The sequence below is a fragment of the Argiope bruennichi genome, chromosome 2 (genome assembly GCF_947563725.1).
Source record: "Argiope bruennichi chromosome 2, qqArgBrue1.1, whole genome shotgun sequence".
Lineage (NCBI taxonomy): Eukaryota > Metazoa > Arthropoda > Arachnida > Araneae > Araneidae > Argiope > Argiope bruennichi.
Genome location: NC_079152.1, coordinates 111,070,014 through 111,092,631, shown reverse-complemented (window position 1 = coordinate 111,092,631; position 22,618 = coordinate 111,070,014). Strand labels below are relative to the sequence as shown.

At 32.1% G+C, this 22,618-nt stretch overlaps 1 protein-coding gene and 1 long non-coding RNA gene across 2 annotated transcripts in view; one reads left to right on the top strand and one right to left on the bottom strand.

Moving 5' to 3' along the window:
- Positions 1–22,618, top strand: part of LOC129989151 (uncharacterized) — a 191,399-nt gene that overhangs the window by 51,882 nt on the left and 116,899 nt on the right. The window contains exon 3 of the long non-coding RNA XR_008785732.1: positions 3,670–3,894. This is a non-coding gene — a long non-coding RNA (uncharacterized LOC129989151). The remainder of the gene's footprint in view (positions 1–3,669; positions 3,895–22,618) is intronic.
- LOC129989117 (SH2 domain-containing protein 3C-like) overlaps positions 1–22,618 on the bottom strand; it is a 186,473-nt gene that overhangs the window by 106,677 nt on the left and 57,178 nt on the right. The window lies entirely within an intron of this gene.

The window sequence follows — 22,618 nt, the reverse complement described above, 5'->3', positions numbered from 1 at the left end:
TTAGTTTAGTGAGATTAAAGTCCTCTTTTGAAACAACACCAATACCATTTTGGGACGGATATAAACCATATTAAAGAAATGCAATCATATATAATATAATATAATAGTGGTATATACATGCAAAAGTAAGATGCATGTATATCTTTCTATTACGTAAAAAAAATAAATTATGTAATAATTGCGTTTTATTCGCTTCGTGATTGGTAGATAGCAAGTCACATGACCCATGACATTTGCTGTTTGTTTTACCAGTATTGTTTGAAATATTTGATGAAAACTATTATTACGGCATAGTAAATATTTACTATATTTGCACTTAACAATTAAATGGTGGCAAAAAAAAAAAGTAAAATTATAATTAACACCAAATGAGTTTAAAACCATATTTGTTTATTGTATTTTTAGGCACACCATTTATAGCAACACTAATGAATATCTTTTAGGTTTGTTTACCTTTTTCGAATAATGAAAATTTTTCATCTCTCGGCTGGCAATAGTCTGAATACCTAAACAACATAGTGTTAACCCTGCATTGTATTTTTAAAATAACAATAGAGCATCCAGCAATTACAGATGAAAAAAAAATTGAGGAAAACGACCGAGCGAGAATTTATCAATTTGAAAAGAAATGCTGATTCGTAAAGCTATTACATTGGCAGAAAAACGTAAAAAACTGAATGAATATTTAGATATGGGATACAAGTAAAGAAGTTCCCATTTGGGTCTTTGAATTGGAAGTAGGCCGATCAGCAAATGTAAGCCTTTTTATTCATGATATTTTTAAAGCAATTTGTTTTCTATTTACTTTATCTGAAGGAAGGGAGGGAATCAATCCGTTAAAAAACCTCGACAAACCTGAAGACATGCATGATTCGAGAACAATATCGAGACTGACGAGTGGAAGTGAGCAGCAGATGAAGCCCCCTAATTTTAATATAAATAAAAATCATTGCGCCAATATATGTAAGCATGTTCCACAGTTCCTCCTAAACGACAGAAACGCATTTATTCCTTATTTCACACTTATTTAAATTATTACACTTATTAATTATACACTTATTAATTCATTCATTAAATAACTCACATTTATTCCCTAGAACAAGAGAAAGATTATCGTAAACTTTAAAAAACTAAGAGTAAAATTTAATTAAATTTTCAATTAAATAAAACTTAATTAAAATTTTGTTGTTTTTGTGCAGTAATGTTGGGGCAAATTATTTTGCGAGAAAAATTTTAAAAACATTTTAAAATTCAAAATTTTACCTACTGATACCAAGTGAGATTGCCTAGATTTTACTTAGTGATACCAAATTTCTTTCTGTGTAATTTTTTCTAATGCTTTTAAAATTTAATTCTGTTGTTTTGAAATAAAGTAACTGTTAGATTCCAACCACCACTACTTTTGACATTTGTATTTCATATATTTAAGAATCTGTTTTCTTTGGTACATAATAATTAATTAAAAGCGCCAAAAAGAACTGATATGCTCCTCATTTTCAAAAGATTTTGGGCAATCAATCCAATGATGTGATATAGTAAAAGGATTTTATGTATAATAATAATTTATACAAAATTAATTTTTAATGTAAAAATACTATACTTGAAAATATTTATATTCCGAGTAACTCTAGGTATATAAACTAGTAAATATTTAAAATATAAAAAAAAATAATAATGAAAATAGTGCCCTTCGCATATCAGTCATGATTATTATCATAAGAGTTATAAAAATTCCTTTGAATATTTAGAAGCTCTCTCAGAAATTACATAATGAAGTCGTCCACATATAACATGGGCAAGGGACATGCACTGGCAGAAGAAAATTACGAATTTTATCCACTGGCTATGTTGTTAACCAGCATTATCTGAGCACTGATAGACCGATGTGCACTTCAATAAAAAATGTCGAAATGATGGTGAAGTCGAAATGATGGTTTTCTATCTTCCTCCATGCGGTAAAGGAATGTGGACCGATTTCCTTTGGAAGTCCAACAAGAATTCAGCCTACCCCTGTATATTGGAGCTTCTTTTTCAGGTGCTTCCTAGCTGTTATAAGACTTCTTTGGCCAATAGAAGATGCCATTATTCTACTTTTCACGCGTCTTTTACTAATTAATGGTCTTGGCTATATTTGCTGTGCCAAGTGGGTTTAGAGCCACTAACAAGATAGTGAAATACATGAGAGCAATATAAGCAAATGCACTTAATTTTTAATTCAGCAGGATGCTATAATCTACAAGTACAGCGTATTTCCTAATCTCTTGAAAAACTGATGCGGATTGGCATATATGAGAGAAAGAACATCAGTATATATATATATATATATATATATATATATATATATATATATATATATATATATATATATATATATATATATATATATATATATATATATATATATGTGTGTGTGTGTGTGTGCGTGTGTGTGTGTGTGTGTGTGTGTGTGTGTGTGTGTGTGTGTGTGTGCGTGCGTGCAGAAATCCATCAGCATCTGTAATATTGGGTGGAATGTTGAAAAAATGTATCTTAATGTATTCTCAGACTTGTAAATGCAATAATTCAAAAACGCAGGACTTAGATAAATGAAATTTGGTATGTGATCTTATTATTAAAATTGTAATTTCGTCTCAACATTTAGCTTCAATGGGTCGAGAAAAAAGTTTTTATATTAATTCCTCCGCCTCCTTAACTACTCTATAAAGCGCAAAACACTATGTGCGATACCTTAATTGTCTGGAAATAAAAATCTACCGTCACAGCTTCGTATAGTTGATTCCAAAGCTTTCATCAAAGTAGGCAGGGGCACGAGGTATAACCATTTAATTAAGAACACATGAAAAGCTTCCCATTCGCTTCTAAAGCATATGTTATATATGTAATTGATTTCCCACGATTGCATCATTATTCCTTTGATCCCTTAAAAAGACTAAAAGTCGGATAATACTGTACTAATAAACAAGTGTGTGGTACCACTTAGGTAAGAACAGCATTTCACGGGATTTTGAAATCAATGCAAAGCAGCGATCCGAGTAGTGAAAATGATGCAACTTAATTTATGCGTTTCGAAAGTGAAACTAGGATCTAGACGGAAATCACAGACAGGTACAAAATTTTAAATCGCAACTCGCAAATGAAACTGAAGTAAAACCGAAACAGCGCAGAAAGTAGCAATACTCACTCTCTATTTCTCGTAAGTGAGTACTGTTACTACGAAGCATAGATAAGAAAGTGGAGTGTTTTTCATCGTAAGAAACTCATTTTCCGTGACCACAATTGTCGCCAGAGTAAAAATCTGTTGACATAATAGATAAGGGAAAGAAAAAAAGAAAAAGAAAAGAAAAAAACGAGTCAACAGATAAACAAGTAGTCAACTTCCGCCAAATCTCAGCTTTTTTTTTTTTTTTTTTAAATTTTATGAAAGTAGAAGTACATTAAAAGAAGATAATATTTCTTTATATTTAAATTTACTTACTAATGTACTAGAAAGATATATCCCAATCATAAATATTAACAAAGTATCAATAAATTCAAATTTTGTTATTAAGATTATTATTATCACTTAAACATAATGAAAGGCTTTAGAATAATAAACTAATATAATAATTATATTTATTATAAATAGCATAAGAATAACAATAAACTAGCAAAATTTATCTTTTTGGCCAGAAACTGCAAGAGTCTGTTGGCAGGTCCTTAGCTGTGCCGAAGGAACTGAGGAATTCAGGCTCTGATTCCAGCTACAAGCTGTAATGATCTTTGCAACGAGGAGGATGCTAGATCAGGTGCCGCTGTCGTCATGTCACCATGATTCAAAATTGCAAGATTAGCACAAGAGTCCCCAGAAAATATATCGACACTTAACTAAATCCAATCCAATCAAGGATGTGACAGGTTAGTAAAAGATAAATTTGGTTGAAATGCACAGTTGTTTGAAGATTTAGTATAGTTTAATTCAATCAAATGTTACATTTTTAAGGTACAAAAATTCTATTCTGAAGCAGGCCTTGTAATTTGAAACTGTGATCAGACGACGAGGATAACATTTAAAATGACAATCCCTTCAAGATTCCGTATCACATCAAAGTATGGACGTTGTATACCATTTGAATTAATGTGAACCAAATCCGTGTACCCAAGTACATGAAATTTGTTATAAGCCCAAGAAACTAACATCGACTATCTCAGATAAATGTGCTGCGCTCCAGAAACATAATGGTTCGAGTCCCGATCCGATCAAGAATCTAATACATGCGGAGACATGGTACATGTTTGCCATTGGAATTCTACGATTTCAACGTCAGTAAGGTATAGAAGTATGGAGAATTGAGGGATGGGTGAAGGATTGTCTTCGTCATCTGACTACGACATATAACTACCATCATTAAAATAATAACATTTATACTAGTATAGCCATAACCGGCTACTCCCACCTGCCCTAAAGCACACGAAAAAACAAAAAGGACCACCATGAAAGCAACACTGGCGAGAGCTGTGGTTGAGTCCTGGCCACGGTACAACCCTTCCCGTAGGAGGTACGTCCGGCCATCGATGGGAGGTAGCCGACCTCCACTATTTCTGTACTCATCAGATTGGTAAGAACCAATCACCATACGGGAAGCTTCTCACCCTCCTTTTTGAGGTGCCACCTGGTGTCTATGCCAGTATACGTCTTTTAGCTCTAAAATAAAGTGATATTCGAGAAAATGAAAGTAAGTTTTGCTGAATTCGCATGGGCAACTATAAAAAATAATTCTCCATAATAATTTTTAAAAATACGCATGCGACACAACTTTCTAATGCGAACCATCAAAACCAGATATCATTGAATTAATAATTAAAACGAATAAATGTAAAAATTTATCTTATAATGGTTTTTGATACTCAAAAAATAACACTAATAATTAAAGTGATTCTGATTACACACATATTTTTTTTAATAAAAAGGAGAAGCTCAAAACAAACACAAAGCAAATGACGTTCGCCTTTTAAATAAAATGAAAAATGGCTTTAAACGTCATCGACTATTGCCATCAAATTTTGATAAATGGTAGATTTTTCAAGTGCTGAGATTTAAAATGAAAAAGTTTCCACTATTAGTCATGATTATCGAAGTCAGCATAATAAAAAAAAGGGCTACAACTTTAATCCCAATGGCTGAGTAAAGGCTACGAAATATAAAAATAAGGAAAATAAAAAATGGGTTTCTCTCACGTTGTCAATTTGTTCCTAAAATTCAGTGGCTTTTTCTTATAACCAAAAAAAAAAGTACCATCTCTCAAGGATAATGGATTCTCCGAATTTTTACCAACACAATTTCAAAATGCACATTGATTTTAAAGTGAATTACAAAACATCACTTTTCTCTTTTCGTATCTCTATCGCTTCGACTTTTTTTATTCATAACAATCAGTTGGCATGAATAGAATTCCATTAGTTATTTCACTCAAGAAAAGTAAGGTCTTGAAAAATCAATAAAGACGAATTCCAGAAACCTTTCTCGTTTCCAAGAACTTGAGCAAAATTTTTTGAAGAAAATGACGAAATTTAAAAATAACCATGGGATCAATTCTTGACCGCATATTCTGCGCCAGTTTTATTTTGGTACCCATTACGCATCTTGTAATAAGCGAATGGGTTTTTTTTTTGGGGGGGGGGCTTTCTAGTACGCAGTTTCAAAATTTATCTTTTATGAAAAGTGTACAAGATTGTGATTAGCTTAGTAATACAGTTAATAGAATCGCGTACATATTTTCGTGTAGTTTCTATTGACTGATTGGATTCGAAATTTGACATAAATATACAATTTTTTTGTCCAAATTTTCAATAATTTTGTTGTCCAATAAATTTTCTTTATCTAGCTTGTTGTGTTTTTGAACTATCTTGTTTTCATAAGGATTGGATGATATTGTGTCAATCATATATTTTGTATCAGGTAAGCAAAAGTAACAGGAACACAAAACTGATATACACTAAAAATATCAGTTTTGGACTCCATTGATATCGAATGATAATCTCTTCGACCTCGTTGGTTTTCAATCGGGTAATATTGCATCAATTTGATTCCAAGTATTAGGATGATGTAGATGTTAGATCTAATACGCCGTCCTACCTCGGCGATGAGCAATCCTGATGGTTTATTTTCCTTTCTTTTCTTTTTAGATTATATACGTTTCATCAGTTGCCATTACTCCCTTTATCCCATTTACAGATGCACTACTGAAAAATTACGCCTTCTCCTAAACTAACTATATGAACGAAAATGTTTTTTTTTTTTATTCTTCTCATCCATACGTCAATCACTGTCAAAAAATCGTCATTAATACTTCTTCGAAAGAAGCGAAATCCCAATTTAATATCACATACATATCAATACCAAATTACCAGTTTCAACACGAGAGTCGATACCTACCGGGTACAGGTTTCATTTCGACGGTAAAAGGATCGGCAGTATCGGATACAAAAGTATCGAGCACAATCAAATACTAGCATCAATCTGTATCTGATACAGAAACCGAGTTATTAACTCAATCTTAGCTCATATACATTCGGACAGACAAGAATAGTATACTAGTTATTCCAAAATGAGACAAAGATTTGCAAATCTGTACACCAAAATTTATCCATCTAGCCTGTTATTTTGTATTGTCGAATTCATATATGAACGAATGCGCAAATGGACAGCTATTCAACCCATTGACTGATATATATTACAAATACAGAAACAGATTAACAATTTTATTGATAAAAACATATGTTACATTTCATCTATCAAACTCAATGCATTTTTTTAATCACGTTAGCAAGCGTACAGAGAAATAGAATTTTCCATTGACGAATTTCATCAAAAATTAGACAGAAAAATTATTTTGGTGTTAACGGTATACTAAATTTCATCTGGTTCGGTCTGTTTTCTAATTATTACCTGCACAAGTAAAAAAGACCTATAGATAGGCAGGATTCAAAAAATTGATTTCGTCAGACTCAAAGGATCTAGTAGATTCATCAAAATATCGAAATCGCACTTTTTGGAATTACAATATCTTTTCTTCGTACAAAAGAAATATGAACAGACAATGTTACAACAAAGTATAAAACAATATGCAGTAAAATGTCAGTTGACAAAAGCACTTACGCATATCATGTGACAGTGACACCATGCACCAGTTTGAAATATAACCAAATGAAAATTTTAGAGAGTGAAATAAATTGTTAACTCGTAATTTAATTTCAGCCTTTGTAAAATGCTCTAAAGTTCAAAAGTAGTCAAGTTTTTGCAGTTTTACAGTTGATGGTGCAACGCGGATTTTAAGAATTTCGTCACAGTGTTTACCATAAAATTCTTTTTCATTTTATTTTACGCATCAGGAAAAAAGTGTTTACTTCTGAGATCGAATTACTTTTGTCCGAGACAGAATTATTTTGAAATCGGATTAGGAACAGTTGCAACATTTTTCAATGAATTTCATTAAACATTGTTAATAAAGATTTATAAAACGTCTCTTGAGTAAAGAAGTAAAAAAAACCAGCTGGAGTTGTCTCTCCAAAACTTTCTCGCATACTCTCTAATAAACTTGCCATGTCAGAGAACGTCTCACGTGGCATTGGCGCAACAATAGTTACGAAATATGAACTTTTGGCGGGAATTTAACATTATTACTGAATTAATGCATTACATAATTAATGAATTAAGTCTTTGAACATATTCTCACTGAACTCATTACTTACTATCTAACTTGTAACAAAAAGCTACACAACAGCTTACATGGTTTCATACCCTTCAGAGATAACCAAACTGCAATTTACAATATCCAGGCAAAAATCACTGAAGCTCACGAACAAAAAAAGTACTTCACTGGTGTGAATCTCGATATCAAACGTGCATATGATTCTGTTCATATAGACAGCCTTATTTTTAAATGCTTACAACTTGGTATAATAGGCAACATGGCAAATTGGTTGTCCAACTTCCTTCAATCCAGAACTTTCCAGATTCGCTGGAGGCACTCTCTTTCCAGTAACAGGACATTAAACAAAGGGTTACCTCAAGGCAGTGCTCTTTCGCCAATTCTGTTCGTTATCTTTATGCACGACTTCTACGAAATCATAGAGGAAGAAATCGAATGTACTCTCTCTGCGGGTATCTTTGTTTTCTGTAGCTATCATTCCTGGAAAATCATTATCAAAAAATACAAAACACAATGGAAAATATATACAAGTGGTGCAATTATTGGAAACTAGAAATTACTCCAGAAAAAAGTGCAATAGCTGAATTGTCCAAGAAAAAAATTGCAACGTACCACGCATTTCTTTTGCGGGACAACCTTTAAAATGGAACGAAAAGATTAAATTTCTTGGCATTCATTTTTCTAAAAAGAATCAAAACTCAGTAATCTTTAAAAATCTTAGAAATCATGCACATAAAAAGATAAATGATCTCAAGATATTTGCATCAAAAAACCATGGCCCCTGAGCTAAACATATTATTAATATCACAAATAATAGCATTTTCAGCATATTTTACTATGGTTGCATCGTAATCAACAGGTTTTCTGAGACTCAATTTAAAGCATGTAACACTATTCAAACTATAGCTCTGAGAATTGCTTTAGGCCTCCCAAAATGGACCCCGGATATTGTCCTTCTCAGGAAATTCTTTCTAAAAAATCAAGCGACTAGCTTCCAGTTTTTTATAAAGTAAATTGCTAATGGTTTATGGTTTACATTCCCCACTACTAGCAGAGCACTCTCATAATAATCAGGAAATTCAATTAACTACCAACGACAAAAAATCCATGCCGTTTATTCTTAAGAATTTAAACGTCTCTACCAGCCAAATTATCACTTTTCCTGAAAACCCATCGATTAATCGCTTCTAAATTTTTCTTATGGGTTTTAAATTTAAAAATAAAAATCTACCTTTGATTAAAACTAATAACTACTTTAAAGAATGCATTCGGAATTCCTTTCCTGGTCATTTTATTATTGCTACTGATGCATCCAAAACATTCCAGCACACTTTTCTTCCATCCAAAAATACATGCTTCGATTCCATCCTGTCAATTCCATTTTTACTGCAAAAAGTTTAGCCATTGCTGAAGCACTAGATATTCTCGTTATTCCTGGGAAAGATTGTCTTATTCTTACAGATAGCTACTCTACGCTTACAACTTTGAAAAATATCTAAATCCAGTCGCCAAAAATTATTTGACGTATAACCTTCAAAGTTGAAACTTTAACCAAACTAAATCAAAAAATATTCTTCCTATGGGAACCTGGTCACTGGAATATAATCTGGAACGAGCTTGCAGATTGCTTAGCTTAAGAAGTTACAGAAAATACACCTTGGATTGAATGGATCTCTCCAGAAGATATAATTGCAAGCCTCAAAAAAGCGTCGCATCAGATCACAGTCAATAATTATAGAAACAGTAAATATTTCATCGCCTTATGAGACATCCCAAGCATTGAAACACTGACTTCTTGATCCAAAAATCGGAGGGAAGATGTTGTTTTGTCAAGACTAATCAGCAAAACAATTATAACACCAAGACAGTTGAATCGTTTTAACCTTCGTGATGATCCCCTTTGTCATGAATGTAATAGTATTGATGATATTGAACACATAATTCTCTCGTGCAAAAAGTATACATATTATAGAGACAAGTTGTGGGCTTTTCTATAGTTAGATAAGCAAGATATCTCCTTCAAAAATATTTTGGGTAAAATTGCTTGAAACAAGACCAATCTGCAAGTTTCTCTTCAAGCGCTGAAGCACTTCAACATCTATTAATTTTATTGACCACATTCTGTTATGGTCTCTTTGTGTCTTTTCTTTATTCACCATTCCGTGTTGCGGGAACTATTGTACATCTTCTTTTCACTGGAACTTTACAATCTCGAATATGAACTAAACCATCGCAACTGCTTTGTAACTGTCAACTGACAGAAACTTCATCTGGAAACAGGAAATAACAGCTATTGATGCTATAAATCCCAATATCCTACATCTTTCAAGTTTAAGTTTCAAGATCATAATAATTACCAAAGTTAAATAAGTTGACTTTCTAAAAATTGGCTTGGAATATGTTGTTAGAAATGTAAAAATCTCGGACGAGTTCGTAAATGGTCCAAAGGGAGTGGAAATGGCGCGGGGGGGGGGAAGGAATTTTCATTTCGCTATAATTTTCTTAATATTGAAGATAGAAAAAAAAATACTTAGCAAAATTTGAGCCAACTTTTGTATTTAAAGTTTCTCGATAAACTGCATTGTCTTAGAAGTTAGGGGCTGAAAAGTGATTTTTAAACCCTAATTTTAACTGTTTCCAGCATCAACAATTTATGCTACCAGATAGTAACTCAGATGTAAAGGAATCCTTTGCCTACCAGCTTGCCGAGAATTATGTTCCAAAAGAATAAAAGCACAGTAGATTATTTTCCCTCTTAATTAAGAATTTATTTATGATCCGCAGTATCTCAAATACTGTCATCTACTTATCAAATTTTAAAAAAATAATATTCATATTTTTTTTTAATTAACCGTTAATTTTAGATAGTAATTTCAAACGCATGAAACTGAAGGACCAGAAAGCCAAAATGAACAATACAGGAATGAGGAACAATTTTTTTTTTCACTCAGAGCTTTTTTCTGGCGGAATTTCTGTGTAAAATGCAGTCAAGCTCGAAATCGCTCACATTTAACCGTAAAACGGATCAATGGATGGAACGTACGATTTTGGTTGTTAAACAATAAAATCAAATCTCTCCATCTCAAGAAACAGATTATAAAAGACAAAGCAGTAATAATAGCGAGAAAATAGAGAATAGATTATAGAGAATAGTGAGAAATCACACACACAAAAAAATAATTTTGCAATTATTTTTTCAGGATAATGTATTCATCATATTATCATGTTATTTTGATTTTTATACTGCAAACATGTTCCGATTTAATAATATCGTATACAATTGTCAGCTTACTTTGATTTTTATTCTTTTAAACTTTTTCGAACTTAATGCCATCGTAAACAATAGAAACTTTTTTTAGGGTATCAAGTTTTACCTCGAGATAAATGATGCGTTAGCCTAAATTTTTGTTATTATGTTTTTTTTTTTTTTTTTAATCTTTCTGCGTTTTCTCTTGGGATACGGATTTGTTGATTATACATCTTTTATTTTAAAAATAGAATATTAACTATTTTTGTTCATTTTCTTTGCAAACAATCTCGTTTATAATTGTTTAAATACTCGTTTTTAATTGTTTTGTCATTATTCTAAAATAAACAGAATAGAATGATTCGTTTTTTTTATTCGTTTATTAGCTATTTAAAAATTAATTCTCGATGTCAAATAACAATAGAAAGGAATACTAATTCTTAAAATATTTTTGTTAACTAATTTGTTGTTTTTAATTCGCTAAAAGATTTATCTTCATGTTTAAGTCACTTTTCGTAACTTGTGCAATTTATTAAAACACGCAAACGAGACCTTTTGCAAAATTCCTTTTAAATTAAGAAAAACTTTACAAAATTTAATAAAAAATTAAAAAAACGAATAATTAAAATTTAAAGCAAAACTATCAAAGTTTTTTCTTTTAAAAAACATGCTTCTATTAGAATTTTATAAAGTAAGTAATAATTAAGCCACAATAGATATCATAAAAAAGAAAATCCCTGTATATACATGAAAAGTTTTTAAAACACAAATGTAATTAAAATTTCAATTTACTTAAGATATGAGGTCACCAATGTAGCGGATTAGGATGAGCGAGGATCGAACCTGGAACCTTGTAGTTCGCATACGAGTAACATGACCACAATACAAAAGCAATTGCTCATGTAGCTTAGCTGTTAACTGGCTTATAAGTTTTCACCATAATACCAGCGTTTCATTCTTTTACTATTTCATTTTGACTTCCAGATTTTTGAATAAAAAATAATTTTAATTCGTTTTTCATTTTCATTTATTCCGATTTCCATCTAGAAATTGATGTCAAGGCTTAAATTTGCTTTGTGTTACACACATTTTCAACGGCTTCGTTGAGGATCCAATAAATGGGACCATGCGAAAAAGTCAACAGAAAAAATATATATACACTCCTTTCTGACAGTACTTCGGAAAACATTAACGAAAGTGAGATACAACGACTAGGATAAAGTTAGATCATGATGACATGCTTGTAAGCCAGCTTGATAGAGCATAGTGTTCTTACGCATAGATCAGAAACTACAAATATTATAAACTACTTGTATTACAAGATAAAGCTATTGAATATTAAGTAATAAAGCAATTAAAATATTAAGTAATAAAGTTATTGAAATATTTAGACTCGGATAGTTGAATAGGAAACAAGCAGTAATCGGGGGGAAAGTGACTATATTATACAAGAGTGAAGCTGTAGCAAACTAAGAAATATGCGCCTGTTCTGAATTATCCCTCCAATATTGATCGCCAAAGTGACTTTTGACACAATTTAACCAGCAGAAGTGCTCTCCCAAAACTTTCTCTCGCACAATCTAATAAACTTCAGATGCCAAGAAACGCCTAGCATGGAATTGGCGTACAACACTTACGAAATATTAACTGTTGGCGTGCGTTTAGCGTTTTTACTGAATCTATTGTGTCATTCTTCGCGAGTTATTTGGAAATTAATCCCTGCCATGCATTCATAGTATCCGAGAATCAGATTTGTATTTAGACACGTTTTTTGCAACCGATTCAAACAAAAAAATTTGACACATAACTGCACTTGAAGTCACAAAATCCCATACCAAAATTAGATATATTTAAGTCATTGAAATTCTGAATTATCACATTTATATGCTTTTGAAAATACAGACCGACAGACAGTCAACCCGTAATTGGATTTGGATCAAAATTTGATAGGTGTCTACACTATAGATGTTAAATCTGTGCACCGAATCTTATCTATCTAGCTCTCTTCGTTTTTTAATTATCGTGTTAACTTATATTCGAACAGCCGGACAGACAGACTTCCTCTGAACATATTTTGCTCAAAATTTGATAAAAATCTGCACATTTGGTGTAAAAACCGTATACCAAATTTCAAGAGTCATTCTCAAAGCATTCTTGAGTTATCTTTGTCACGGACGAACAGAGAGACGGACTGACATTTTCCAAAAATATGTTTTTCGAACTGAGGGTGGAGATTCATCAAAATCTCGAGATCGTATTTTTTGACAATTACTCTACTTTCTTTATATCATGTATGCGTGAAAATAAAAAATTTACCATGTGGTCTGCATATATATGATATTTTCTCGTATGAATCTTGGATTTTATTAATGATTTAATGCTGTTTGACATCATGTATAGAAAAAAAAAAAAACAACAAGAAAATTAATCTCAAGGAAGTAAAAGAAATGCTGATGATGAGCTGAGAGAGGAACTTGAAGGTGGTTATTTGGATTTTTTACAAAAAGAAACGCAGGTTGCGTAAATCGAAGTAATTTGGGATCATCCGAGGTTGAGTTTTCCACATACAGTACACTCCCGATTATCCGCGGAATTGGGTGGCGCGGCAGCCGCGGATAATCCGAAAAAAGCTAAAAATGGGTATAGCAAAAGAGAAAACAGTCATTCCAACTTTGAAAAATCGTTTTATGTACAATAAAACGTAAAATAAACAGCAGGAAATGTTTAACTAACGCTTAATATTTTAGTATATCACTCAAAACTAACCTAAAATGCATTTTGTTAATGAAAACAGAAAAGTGCTTTGCACTTACGAGAGGCGTCAAGGATACACAGAAAAATTAATACATATGTACTGTTTTAATACTGTAATGTATTATGTAATTAAAAAGCATAACTGTAAAACTACACCTTTTTGAAGAAATTAGTCATTTGTGTTTGCTTCTTGCTTTGGAAGCATTTTCTCTTGATCCGAGATTGCATTTTTTGTAGCATAAGTTTCTTGGCCAACTCTGATCACTTACTCATCAGAGGGGAAGGTTCCGAGAAGGCCTGGGATATTTTTGCCATAAATAAGCACGATGTTAGCAAATTTAACGTTTCGCTCAGTTTTGTGAACATTTTTATTTTCTTTGCTTTACGCTTGTACAAAGAAAAAAAAAATCTTTGTGCGGCAGGCGCGGATAATCGGGAGTCTACTGTATATGCATATTTCTAGCTATCATGTGGAAAGTAGCGAATGAATAGACTTTATTCATATATTTAAGAAAATGAAGTAGACTATTTGTTTTATGATTTCTCTGTGTCAGATAAAAAGTATACGCCCAAGTCTTATATCTGAAGTAGATTTTTTTCAGGTAGTGAAATGTCACAGAAAAATGGGTTTAATAGGTGGTTCAATGTTTTCCTTCAAGCTGGCAGTTCTTATTTTCTACTACTACATTGTATTACTAGTTTTTACTCTTTCAAAATGTAGTCTCAGATATTTTCTTCTCGTGCTTTATAATATTCAGTCATTTCTGTTTTCATAATGATTATGCTACCGATAAAATGGTAGACAGAGTGATCATAAATCTCTCCAAATTGAAGGTGCAATGTGGTTTGAATAGTTTAAACGCGCTATTCTATATTTAAAAAAATATTTTTCATCGGAAAATAATAATATAAAAAATCAATACGCAGTTAGAAACGGCGATAAAATAAATTCAGAAGCAATAGGTAGCAGTGTCTTATCATTTGTAATATATTCTTTTCAAATCAATTCGTTACTATGATCAGAAATCACAAACAGGTTTTCTCAATTTCCTCAGGCTCTGGGAAAATTAAAATTATCCCGGGAAATTATGAAAGTTGCTGTAATTGAAAATAATAAAATAAATTAATTTGAAAAAAAAAGTTCTTAGTGAGCCCTCCAGATCAGAATTAAGCATTTACATAAATAAAAGGTCTTTTAAATCATTTAAAATCAAATAAATCATTAATCAAATAAAAGATCATTTTAAATCAAAGAAAATGATGGAATCTGCAAAATTCGTTTACAATAGTAATGAGCAGACCACTCAACATTAGTGACAGGATATTCAAAATTATAAAAGTTGGTGGTGTTTGATGCGATTCAGTTCTTTTTAATGCAAAATTCAGAAAAATTAGAAATTTCCTTTGGTCTTTGTAATGAGGATTTCATTCATTTGGTGTTAGCAGCACTTTTTACTTTCTTGTACAAGCTGTTCAGGAAAAGCATAGTAATCATGAAAAAATTCGAACTCGATATTTCGACAAATTTACCCGTTTTAGACCACCCTGAGTTCAAAATGCATTTTTGGAAAATGCCCATATGTCTGTCTGTAACAAAGATAACTCAAAAACTCTTTGAGCTAGACAGATGAAATTTGGTATACGGTCTTTACACCAAATTTGTAGATTTCTACCAATTTTGAGCAAAATTTGTTCAGAGGAAGACAGTCTGCCCAGCTCTTCGAATATAAGTTAACACTATATATATATAAAACGAAAAGATCTAAACAAATAAAATTCGAAACGCAGAATTAACATATATAGTCTATGCAATTATTGAATTTTATGCCAAATAGAATAAGGTGTTGATTGTCTGCCGGTCTGTTGTTTTATAAATATGTAAAAATGATAACTTAAAAGCGGAATTATTTAAATACATCAAATTTTGTATAGAATTTTGTTGCTACAAGTGTAATTTTGTGTTAAATTTTGTTTCCATCGGTTTGGAAAAAGGCATCCAAAACACAAGTTTGATTTTCTAATACTACTGACTGCATGCCAGAGATTTATCGCCAAAGATGAGATAGACTCAGTAAAATGCTAAATTGTCGCCAAAGGTTATTACTTTGTTACTATTCCATTCGCCAATGCTATATGCAAGGGGTTCTCGGCATAACACCTTTATTGCGAGAAAGTTTTGGGGAAACCAATCCCACTTTTTTTCCCGATTCATTCAATTATGAGATACAATGTACCATTAAAATTGTTTCTGTGGAGATCAGGTTGATAATAAACGTTTAACGTTTGGCCATAAATTCACGCCTGCACACTGTGCAGAAAGTAGGTGGAGCAAAACTTTCGTATAGAAAGTCTATACGAAAAAAAAATAATAATAACATTACAATTTTATGCTTGCGTTTAACAGAATTTATGTGCGAAGACCTGTTATTACAATGTAGTTTTCTCCCATCGATATTTTCCTACATTTATACATTGTGGCACGTTAAACATTTCGCATTAAATTCAAATTAAAAGCGTGTATGAATTTTGAATTTCTTAGTTTTGGTCCGAAATTTGATACTGATTTATAATTTTGGATTATGAGATAGTACGTAATATTTCATTTATGAAACTTATTAATAAAGCTTGTTAATAATCATTTTATTATAATTACAGACTGACAGATAAACGTACGATGTATCCATTGACGGACATATTCTGAAATGTTCTACATACCTATGAACTAATGATAAAATTATATGCCAAATTTTATTCATCTAGTCCGTTACATTTCTGAATTATTTTAGATACATCAAGAAAGATTTCCCGTTGCCAGGTTTGTCCAAAATTCTAGGAAACTAGAGTATACCGATGTCTATGACATATATTTTCTCATAGCAGCATAAAAAAAAAATCAGATACATAAATTTTAACATTTATTGTTAAAAAAAGATTTCAAAAGTTCGCATCGGTTATGTGCTTTGGTAAATATAATTTCGTCCATGATTCCGCCAAATTATTTATATTAAAATCGTGTTATCTTAATTATTATTTATTTAATTATGTATTATTAATCTAATTTATTGTGTACATGACTCTTTCTAATGGAAACAATCCCATAAAATCATAAGGCTATTAAAAATAGAAATATCTGGTACACAGCAATATTGAAATACAGTTCAAATTTCGTAATACTGTAACTTTACATTTTTATTAGTTTGTCTTGCGGCAAGCAAGCAAACAATTCTGTATAATTACTTTTATCTTAAGTGGCATCACCTTTTTTCGACCACCGCCATCGAAGTTTAGGCACCATATATTGAAGAAGACGTTAGTATCACATATATTTATTTCTTTACAATAAGTACGTGAACGTTTACAATGCGTACGTTGGTGGAACGGTCCAAGTTCGTTAGAGCAAATTCCAGACGCCTGGCCAGTCCAAAATATTTTGACAAATGATGAAAAATTATTAATGGATATAGAAGCTCGTCATTATAAGACCCAAACATTGTGTTCATCAACTATCCAAACTTTAATCGATATATCCCGCTTCAGTTCATACACAAAACTCTTGAGAATAGCAGCTTGGATTTATCGCTTGGATTTAACTGCAAATCCCGACAACATTTTACTTCCGTCTTGACAACTGATGAACTGAATAATGTAAGAAATTATTGGATTTCAGTTGTACAAAAACAGTGTTTTTCTGTAGAAATCAACGCACTAGAGAATAATCGCCCCTTACCTAAATCCTCAAAAATTTCTCGTTTTCGCCCATTTCTAAAAGATAACATTTTATTACTTTGTGGTAGGCTGCAATTAGTACGGATATCACTTGAACAAAGACATTCAATACTACTTGAAGGATCTCATTATTTTGGCACCTGTTGATTAGACACACGCCCATTCGTCTATCTCACTTGGGTGTTCGTGTAGTTTTTTCAGAATTACGCTCCGAGTTTTGGATACACCGAGATCGTCAAGCCATCAAGCGAGTGATTAAAAATTGCTTACCGCGCAAACTGTCCCATGCTTTAAGTTCTAATGAAATAGAAGCCCCTCTTCCAGCTGACAGACTTACTTCTTGTATACCTATCGATACTATTAGAATAGGCTTTGCAGGCCCAGTTTATATTAGGACCTTTAAACCTTCAAATACAGTTTATATCACGCTATTTACATGTTCTACTACTACAGCCTTGCATATCGAACTTGTTCACTGACCTTTCTGTAGAAAAGTTTCTTTTTGACTAACAAAGATTTGTCAGTAGAAGAGGACTTCCGTATACTATATACAGTGACAACGTCACTACCTTCCATGCCGCAAACAAGGAACTTATTTATCCTTTGGAATATATTGACTGCAGCGAAAGTGCAGCAATTCTATGCTCACAATGATATAAAGTGGAAGTTTATTGCACCACGAGCAGTTTGGTGGGGAGGAAGGTGGGAGCGACTAATAGGTCTAACCAAACGATGCCTTCGAAAATCATTTGGTCGCTCATTACTAGATGAGGATGCCTTAACTACGGTATTAGTGGGAATAGAAGCCTCACTCAACAGTAGACCTTTGATTAATGAGCGTGGTGAGAATGATACAGAGGAAGCTTTAACCCCAGCTCATTTTCTAACTGGTCGAAAGTTGACCACTGTCCCATCCGGATCTGAGCCTAAAAATAACAAGCTCACAAATATTTACAGGCAACAGCAAGACTTACTGGATACATTTTGGAAAAGATGGTCCAAAGAATGCCTTTTAGAGTTACGTACATATCATCAAGTACAAAATGTAAAGCAATCAACGAGTACGAGTAGGAGACTTGGTCCTATTTCAAGAGGATATACGACCACGACATATGTGGCAAAAGGCTCTCGTGTTGAAATTAACCGCTGGTCGGGACGGAAGAATTCGTACCTGCATCCATCGTGTCAAAGAAAAGGAGATTACCTTACCCGTCCAATTCAATTGGTCATACCTCTGGAGGTTGACCCGGGTGGGGAGGATGTTGCGGCAAGCAAGCAAGCAAACAATTCTTTATAAGTACTTTTAGCTTGAGTGGCGTTACCTTTTTATTGTTGTTATTTTATAAAACTATTTATATACTTGCAACGTACTTATTGTAAAGAAATAAATATATGTTACACTAACGTCTTCTTCGATAGTCTGTAAACTATAAAAACACAAATATTAAAGAGAATCCTTATTTCTCCATCTTTCAACAGAGAAAATAAATCAAGTGGTTAAACAAAGAAAATGATTTGAATTTTCGGATAACAATGCAATAAATTGTTAAAAATTAAGCAAAAAATATTTAAAAAAATTGCCAAAATTCAGCAAAAATTTCCATGATTATTAAATGATATCATTTAAAAGACACTTTTCTATGTTAAGAAATTCATTTTTGTCCAGTAATATTTTTGGAAACCATTGTGGAGAAATGCCCAAATTCATTTAATTTTTAATTAATTAAAATTTCAAAGGAATCATTCCGAGTAACACATTCCTAGTCTACAAATTATATATGCCATAAATATGATAACTGTAGAAGAAATTATCTGGCCCGCAGAGCATACACACACACAGTAAAAAAAATTATGTTTGCATATAATTTCCTTTTTCTTAACCAAAATGTTTATAAATTAAACAGGAAGGTTAGCTTCAACGGGGAAATCCCTAAAAAAAGTAGCCCGTATCTGTCAATTAAATTGTCTCTTTCTGTAGAAACAAAAAGTGAGTAACCACAGGTTTTGAAAGAAAAACCCTCTGAACTTTTTTTAACAATTGTGGAATTATAAATACCCTACGTGTGTGTTTATACGTTAGAAAAAAAATCCTCTAAACTTGATTATAGTCGCTTCACTTTTTTTTATTTTTGAAATCTTATAATTAAGAAAACTGCATATTAACAGATAAGGAGTATTCGAATGATTTAACGCTTCTGTAAATGCCTGTTTAGAAGAAACAGAATGCAGAAGAAACTGGAACATAACACAGATGATTGCGAAAATGAAACAGCCCAATTTGTCTCAATTTTCCCCGCAAAGGTCGTTGTTCATTAAAGCTATTTTTGAGAACAAGAAAAAAAGAGAACAGTTTGCCTTGCCTAAACGCTCAGAGAGAACTGATGAAATAGACCACACGACTGCACCATTCCTATTGAGTAAGAGGAAGGTGGACTTTGTAGAATGTTTCATTAGTCCTCATTAAACATTCCAAATCAGGTTAATCTTGTTAGCCTAAGTAATGAGCATTCCTCTCCCCTCCTTCTGTAAGTCGTAAAAGCCCTTCTTTTCCTTTCTTTGTTTATATTTCTTTTTGTTTTTGTAGATTGGAGAAGTACTTGGTGCCCCGAAAGTGTTAAACTAAAGTAAAAGCATTTGTGTTGTAGATAACCAACTTTATAAACTTCAAATACCTTTACTTTCTCGTATAAGTAGTATAGAGAAAGTATAGAGTAATCCTCCAAATATTCGAACTCGAGATTTTGTCGAATCTCCATAATTAGACCCTACTGAATTCAATAAACCCATTTCTGGAAAATGTTCGTCCATCTGATTATCTGTGATAAAGATTACTCAAAAACGCTTTGAGTTAAACGGTTGAAATTTAGTATACGGTCTTTACACCAAATTTGCAGATTTCTATTAGATTTTGAGTAAAATCTGTTCAATACAAAAAATCAATATAAATCTGTTTCGGTTCGAATATAATTTAATACGATAATTAAAAAACAAAGAGAGCTAGATAGATAAGATTCGGTACACAGATTTAACATCTATAGTGTAGACACCTGTCAAATTTTGATCCAAATCCAATTACTGGTTGACTGTCTGTCGATCAGTACTTTCAGAAACATGTAAACGAAATAATTCAAAAACGCAATGACTTAAATATATCAAATTTCGTAGGGGATTTTGAAACTACAAGTGCAATTTTGTGCCAAATTTTTGTTTCAGTCAGTTTAGAAAAACGTGGCTAATATACAAATTCGATTTTTGGATACTATTAACGCATGCCTGAGGTTAATCACCAAATAATTCGCCAATCGACAGATTCAGAAGAAAAAAAATGTTAAATTATCACAAAAAGTTAATATTTTGTAACTTATAAGGGGTTAATATTCATAATTGTAAGATTATCTCTGGCATGGTAAGTTTATTGGAGATTATACGACAAAGTTTTGGAAAGACCGCTCCCGCTTGTTTAATACACTGAGGATGTCGGGAACTCTTGGATAGATTGCAAAAAATGATGTAAAAGAAAAAAAGCATAGAAGCAAAATGTCTGCGACTACTTATACTACGTAGAATTGCGGAGGCTAATAAATAACTCAATGCAAGATCTTTTGATTGCGCAAAATATATCGAAGCGGTATTCAATTTGAAGCAATTGAATAGCAGTTGTTGTATTTTTCTTTAAACCCTACAAATTACTGCAAGAATCTGTCCATTTACACACAATCTTTTCATAATCTCACAAGAAATTTTTTTTAGTTCCTATTTAATTTAGAAAATCGCAATATATGATTATTAAGTGACATTTTCTCATTAAATCATTATCAGACCATATATAGCGCCATATATCAGACTCTAAGGAAATAGCAATGCTGTGAAATAAAAACTTTATGAGTCAAGTTAGTAATAGCTGATAGTTATCAACGAAAATAACTAACTGATAATTACAAAATTATTAACAATTTAAAAAGTCTATTAATATATTGTATTATCCTCTGAATTCAATAACTGTACAAACAGTAATATTTACCTATAGAATTATTGATGATAAAAAACGAATATTTTTGACTAATTTTTTTAATTAAAATTTCAAATATAATTTTTTTTTTCTAAATGGAAGATTGATATTTAAGAAATAACTGCGTGCCAAAGGAGACTCTGGGTCAAACGACTGCGTTTTGAACAATTAAATATAAGTCACAACTATTCGATAGTAAGCCATCTTATAGTTGTTATAATTTAAAAAAGTTTCAAACAATAAAACAAGTAATGCTACTAAAGTTGCATTTTTTAAAATCCTCCCCCCCAAAAAAGATATATATTTTTTTTACGAAATACAATACCACATTGCTGTTCCGAATAAAAACCAAATGCGTACAATCGAGGTCACAGCGCAAAACTAAAACGAATACTTTTTTCAGCCAATAATTGCGATTTTTTCCCCATTACAAACTTTTCCATTAAAATGCCAAAACAACCGTAAAAAGTTCAAAGAAAAGCGCGCTTAGAAGTGAAATGGACAGACACTTACAACCCTACACATGTAGGCATTAAATTCCCATTTAGTAAATTTCATCACCACTTTCCGAGAGGAAGAATAGAAATTCGCACACCTTTCCGCAAATCGATCACGGCTTTAATATGACTTTCATCGTTAAAGGTCATTTCCATACATGAATATGCAGTTCTAAGTATGTGTAGAGCATTCTTAGCATATCAACGGAATTCTGACACCTTTTCCGCTATCCAGGGCGATCAGTTCAAGCAAATATTTCGATAGCGGGTTGTACAAGATAATATGATCATAGAAATTTTAAGAAGCCATGGTCGAGTACATCCCTTGCTTAAAAAATGCGACTAAATAATGGATATTATTGATATTAATATTTTATTTGATAGATGGATAATTTAATAGATTTTATTTCATGTCTTCCCCCCCTCCCCCGTTTTTCTCTTCTTTACTTTTAGCGCAAAGAAAATAAATTCGAACTCGAGATTTCGACGAATTTCTACGTTTAGACCTTCTTGAATAAGAAAAACACATTTTCGGCATAATGTCTGTCTGTCTGTGACAGAGATAACTCAAAACCGGTTTGAGCTAGACGGTTTAAATTTGGTATATGGTCCTTACATCAAATTTACAGATTTCTGTCACTTTGTCCCTAGTAATATCTGTTCAGAGGACGTCCGTCTGTCCGGCTGTTCGAATATA